Here is a 6051-nt window from a genome sequence, read left to right as displayed (position 1 = left end):
TGTCTAGCCATGAGGTGGGTTCTTGGCGCTCTAGCAATTTTTTGTGTTCCGATCATGGCTATAATTTGAGTTTTGATAAAAAAATCTCTTGGTGATGCTCCCCAATAGAATCAGTGCTGGTGTTCGAGAAAGACACGTTATTCAGATTTGGAATATTGGCACCAACATTGTTTCTATTGGGAGGGCCATGAAGCCATCCTGATTTTTCTATGCAAGGGCTCTCTCCCCAGAGTTGTTCTGTTTACAACTACTTCTTTGGCAAAAATTTTTTTGAATGGTTCGGTAGTGATTGTCATTCCAATGGTGCCGCTGTGGTGGTTTCCTGGGTAGCAATCTGAAGGGTGAGCCATCATCTAGTAGTTGGGATGTGCATCATGAGTGACAAGGGAGCCTTTGTTATTGGAAGCTCCCCATGTCCATTCGATTAGAAGAGCCATTTCTTGTGTGAGCAAGGACGAATGCAGCCTCAAATTCCAAACAAAATTAATGATGTCAGATCTATATAAGAGCAGAATGAAGCAGCAGCAGCCTATTTGCTATGCGTGGCTCCCAAAAGTTGCTCTTCTTTCTCACTCCATCAGCACAAATTCAAGAGTTGTTCGATAGTGGTTGTCATTCCAATGTGTCATTGTGGTGATCTCAAGAGCGATGCTAAGGGTGGGAGCTTGTGTCTAGCCTTTGGGATGTTTGTGCAAGTGAGCAATGGAGCTTCTCTTATGGGAACCTCTCTGTGGCCTTTGAATATAGACCCAGTGCTGACGATATCGATGGATACAAGCCTTGGATTCTAAATTTTTTCATAGCTAACATTGGTTTTTGTGAGAGATGGGTACGAAAGCACATCTCAATTTCTATACGGGAGCTCCCTAAGGTCACTTCTGTGCAACTCGATCGGCACAACATTGGGAATGGTTCGACAGTGGTTGTCATTCCAATGTGTCATCGGGATGTCTTGGAAAGTGGTCTTTCAAGGGTGAGCTCATGTCTAACATTTGGATTGTGTGTTGTGTCACAAGTTAATGGGGAGATCTCTCTATGAATGGTGGCATGGCAATTGCAAGAGAAAGTTGACTTAGTCGGAGCATTGGCCTCAGGCCATTATGATGGCCTTGCAATTTCTCTTTAATTGCAACCTATGTCTACGCAGTAGCAGAGTTTGCATGTAAGATAGGCCTTGTTCTTGACAATTCCAGGAGATGACCTCCAAAACTTTTGGATTGGGCCCCTTCAAGGTGAAATTCATCCAGTTGATCAGATGAAGCTCGATGTTCTTGTATCTATTCTGAGACAGTAATGGTGGTCATTAATCTATGGTGGTGAGTATAACCCATTCGGTAATTGCAAAGGCGGAGCTGGTGGTAAGTACTTGTCACTTTTTTTTGTTGGATACCCTATATGTAGGTACCTAGACGGCTTGCAACACACTGCACATTTGGTGTTTGATTCTAAGATGCGCTTGTTGCTGAGTGTATGGAGTTGTATCTTTTAGCCAAGGGCTCCATCTCTTGGCACATTCTATCATTACATTTTTATCCTACCCGGACGACAAGAAGGAAAGAGATGGTTGCACGGGTGCATTTCTCGACGTCCCTAATTTCATCAAGGGTCCACTCTCCACCCTAAGTTTTTTCTGATTGGTAGAGCCTTGGGATTGAGATGGGGGCCGGAAAAAGGTTTGGTTGCCACATAATTTATTTTCTAGTGTGTTCTTAGTGTGTGCTCACCTCTTCACTGTCTCATCCTACAGAACTGCAAGGCATTGTCGTGAAAGCTTTTGTTGTCCGAGCTAGTAGAAATATAGAGGATTAAAGATAATTTTTTGTTTGGATGCAGAAACTCTCCATGCCCTATCTTTCCCATGAGATCCGAACGGCTGCAGCTCATGGGTTCTACGATAGATACTCTTCTTCAACTTCCCCATAAAGAGAGCATTTTGTGTTTGCATTGTGTGGACAAAAAGCCCAAGCTATTTCATCTCTCTTTAGATGCAAAATTCTATGAGGGCTTGTCAAAGTATGGCTATTTGTACAGGGTGCACCAAAAAGCGTGTAGGGGGCATATGCCTAGGAAATGGATGTCTCTGAGTGTCCATTAGAGGGCAAGTCTAGTGCCAACAGCCATGGTAATTCCAGCTCCAATAGCGTATATTTAAGTTGTTGCAGTTAAAAAGCTCATAGTTTGACCTTGGGTCATCACAGTCGGTCTGCCTTCTAGGTGTGCACTAGCCCTCACATCCCTTCTGTCGATGGCATGTTCCTGGCCTTAATTGGCTGGGTCACGGTTGCGGTGTCGTTACTTTGGAAAAATTAGAGTGCTCAAAGCAAGCCTATGCTCTAAATACATTAGCATGGAATAATGCGATAGGAGTCTGGTTTTGTTCCATTGGCCTTCGAGATCAGAGTAATGATTAATAGGGACTGTCGGGGGCATTTGTATTTCATTGTCAGAGGTGAAATTCTTAGATTTATGGAAGACAAACCATTGCAAAAGCATTTGCCAAGGATGTTTTTATTAATCAAGAACAAAAGTTGGGGGCTCGAAGATGATCAAATACCATCTTGGTCTCAACCATAAACAATGTCGACCAGGGATTGGTGGATGTTGCTCTATGGACTCTGCCAGCACCTTCTGAGAAATCAGAGTGTTTGGGTTCCAGGGGGAGTATTTCACAAGGCTAAAACTTAAAGAAATTGATGGAAGGGCACCACTAGGAGTGGATCCTATGGCTTAATTTGACTCAACATGGGGAAACTTACCAGCTCCAGACATAGTAAGGATTGATAGATTGAGAGCTTTTTCTTGATTCTATGGGTGGTGGTGCATGGCCATTCTTAGTTGGTGGAGTGATTTGTCTAGTTAATTCCATTAATGAATTAGACCTCAGCCTGCTAACTAGCTACATGGAGGTTCCCCTTCATGGCCAACTTCTTAGAGGGACTATAGCCTCCTAGGCCATGGAAATTTGAGCTAATAATAGGTCTGTGATGCCCTTAGATGTTCTGGGTGGCACGCGTGCTACACTGATGCAACCAACAAGTTTCTCTCCCTAGCCTGAAAGGTTTGGGAAATCTTGCCAAATTACATCGTGATGGGGATAGACCATTGCAATTATTGATCTTCAACGAGGAATTCCTAGTAAGCGCAAGTCATCAACTCGTGTTGACTACGTCCCTACCCTTAGTACACACTTCCCATCGCTCCTATCGATTGAATGATCTGATGAAGTGTTCAGATTGCAGCGATGATGGAAATTCTTATCGGTGATGTCATGAGAAGTTCATTGAACCTTATCATTTAGATGAAGGAGAAGTCATAACAAGGTTACTTTAGGTGAACCTTGTCATGTCCCCTTTTCAAATAATTAAAAAATAATAATCTTTGCTAAGACAGGCAGGCCCAAGAAAGTGAAGTTTCGAAAAAAGGGAGTTAATCTTTGGAAACCGTTGGACTAATAAATGATAATTATTATTAAAATATGTTTTATTAACCTCTCTTGGACGTGAGTTATAGTTATGCCCTTTTTAAAGAGGTTTGGAGGCATTTTGGGGGGGATTCCAGAACTTGATTTTTGGCTCATTCTTTGTTATTCTTCAGAGGCTGCCAAACCTGTGGAGAAGGAGACCCAAGAACGGGAGTTTGCAGGTTTCCAGGGAGACCCAAGAATGGGATTTTGCAGGTTTCCAGGAAGGCTAAGGATGGGATTTTGAAGCCATCCCATGTGCATGCTCATACAGAGTTTGCCTTTGTGCTGAACAGTGCAGATTTGAGAGTTTCCGGGTGTATTTTTGTAAGAGTTTGGTGTTTCCGGTTGAGTATTTCATATCAGTTTTGGTTTCTTCTGTATATCAGACTTTTAAATATTAAAATAGATCTGAATATATATATTGGGACGTGATTAAACTTTTGAGATAGATTATTAGTGTTCTTGTGGTGTTTCCGGGCATATTTTGTGCTATTTCGGGAGCCCGATGAGCATAGTTTTGGTCCTACATTTTCGAGCTGTTGTGTAAAGGCTATACGGATCTAGAAATGTCAATTTTTAGGCTTTTATGCTGCTGAAAGTTCTGTAAAAATTTCCATTTTCAGATTCATTAATAATTTGTGAAGTTGTGAAGCTTTTAGCACTATTTTCAACATACCCGATTTGGGGTTTCTTGAGGAATTTGGTGGATCTTTGGGATATTAGCGGTTTGATTTTAAAGATCTGATTAGAGGTTGGAAATATCATGAAAAATCAGAAAAGGGACATTTCAGTGGTATCAGAGCCATGATCTTGCTAGCCTGAGGGTTTGTAGAAGTTTGCAGGTCAGTTTTGACAACTACCCAGATCTTGCATTTCAGTTTTGAGAACTACCCAAATCTTGCATGTCATAATTTATGATTGCATGTTGCTTCTAATCAGCTGCATGCTAAAATTTATGGTTGCATGCTACTTCTAATTATTTTCATGTTAGTTCTTGGTGAATTTGGTGGTTGTAGAAGTTTGCATTTCAGTTTTGACAAGTACCCAGATCTTGCATATCAGTTTTGACAACTACCCAGATCTTGCATGTCATAATTTGGTGGTTGCATGCTTCTAATCAGTTGCATGTCCAAATCTATGGTTTCATGCTACTTCTAATCATTTGCATGTTAGTTCTTGGTGAATTTGGTGGTTGTAGAAGTTTGCATGTCAGTTTTGACAACTACCCAGATCTTGCATGTCAGTTTTGACAACTACCCAGATCTTGCATGTCATAATTTGGTGGTTGCATGTTGCTTCTAATCAGTTGCATGTCCAAATATATGGTTGCATGCTACCTCTAATCATTTGCATGTTAGTTCTTGGTGTTTGAAGAAGTTATATCCTATTGGGGTTACACTCTACTTTATCCAGAATGGACAGGTATAGTACAGAGTCTCAGAGGGAACAATCTTGGACAATTGATAGCCAGAGTCAAAATAATAGAAAGGATGGTTATTTAGACATTTGAGATAAACTTATGAAAATAAGCCATGACATGTCTAAACAGTTGGTTGAGCACCACCGTATAAATGACATGTTATCTGACCCAGCTAAGGTGGATAAGTTGACTAGATTTCTATTTGGCAAATTTTCTCACAGGACAGATGATACAATTCCCAAGAACTTGCATGAGGAGTTTGAGAAACTAGCTGATAGCCAGGTAGAGGTCTCAGATTCTACTTTTCCACGGGAGGTGGTGGGAAAGGATATTACACAGATTGATAGTAACAGTCAACTTGATACTCAAATTGAGACAATTGTTTACAGGTTGTCAAAGGGTGATGCCACAGGTATTCAGGATGGTATAGTTACAACAAGCAGTGACTACAGTGTAGTGGGTTCAGATGATGATTATGAGGATGTTGTTGTGCAGGATGGTGAGATACATGGTAGAGATGAGCAGACATTGAGCATTCATGACTTTGCTGAGAAAGAGTACCAAGCACAGTTAGATGCTTCATCACATGAGGTTGAGGTAGGTAGTACTTCACATGATTTATCCTCCCAGCTGAAGGTGAGTGAAGATAGTATTCTGACTTCATTACCTCATCATGACAGGTATGTGGAGTTAGTTGGTATTGGTCATATTACTCATTTGAGGAGTTTGCTTGAGTTACCAGTTGATTCTAGTTTACGGATATGGACTCAAGATTGTTATATTGGTGTTTGGGATTCAGTTGACTGGAGATCTTTAACACTTTTTGGTAGCAGTGTTTGTTTGGGTGCTATCATGGATTTGATTAGTAGATTACACGGTATTGTCTTTTCTTGTGCCAGTATCTTGTCTGATGTTGGTATTAGTTTTTATACACCGGTGTTGGGCTTTGTTCATATATCCAGTCGACCATACTTACTAGAATGTGTTGATGATCTTTCATATTTGGCAGTGTGTACAGATGAGTCCCAGGATCATATTGGCATTGATGACATCCAGGAGGATGTAGTGGGAAATTTTGAAGACTTAGTTTCTTTGGGTACAGAGGAGTTGGACAGAAGTGCTACAATTTTTGATACTCTGTATGTTGATATGAGCTTTAGAGTTGATT

The 6051-nt window shown here is 41.0% G+C and overlaps 1 pseudogene; it reads left to right on the top strand.

Annotated features, from left to right (window-relative positions):
- The first annotated feature begins 1909 nt into the window (after positions 1–1909).
- On the top strand, positions 1910–3346 carry LOC149573781 (18S ribosomal RNA; annotated as a pseudogene).
- The last annotated feature ends 2705 nt before the right edge of the window (positions 3347–6051 follow it).

This window comes from Cupressus sempervirens, chromosome 2 (assembly GCF_028749045.1).
Source record: "Cupressus sempervirens isolate cs-2001-9-10 chromosome 2, ASM2874904v1, whole genome shotgun sequence".
In the NCBI taxonomy this organism is placed as follows: Eukaryota; Viridiplantae; Streptophyta; class Pinopsida; order Cupressales; family Cupressaceae; genus Cupressus; species Cupressus sempervirens.
Note: the sequence above shows the minus strand (reverse complement) of the source record. Positions and strands in the feature narration are given on the sequence as shown.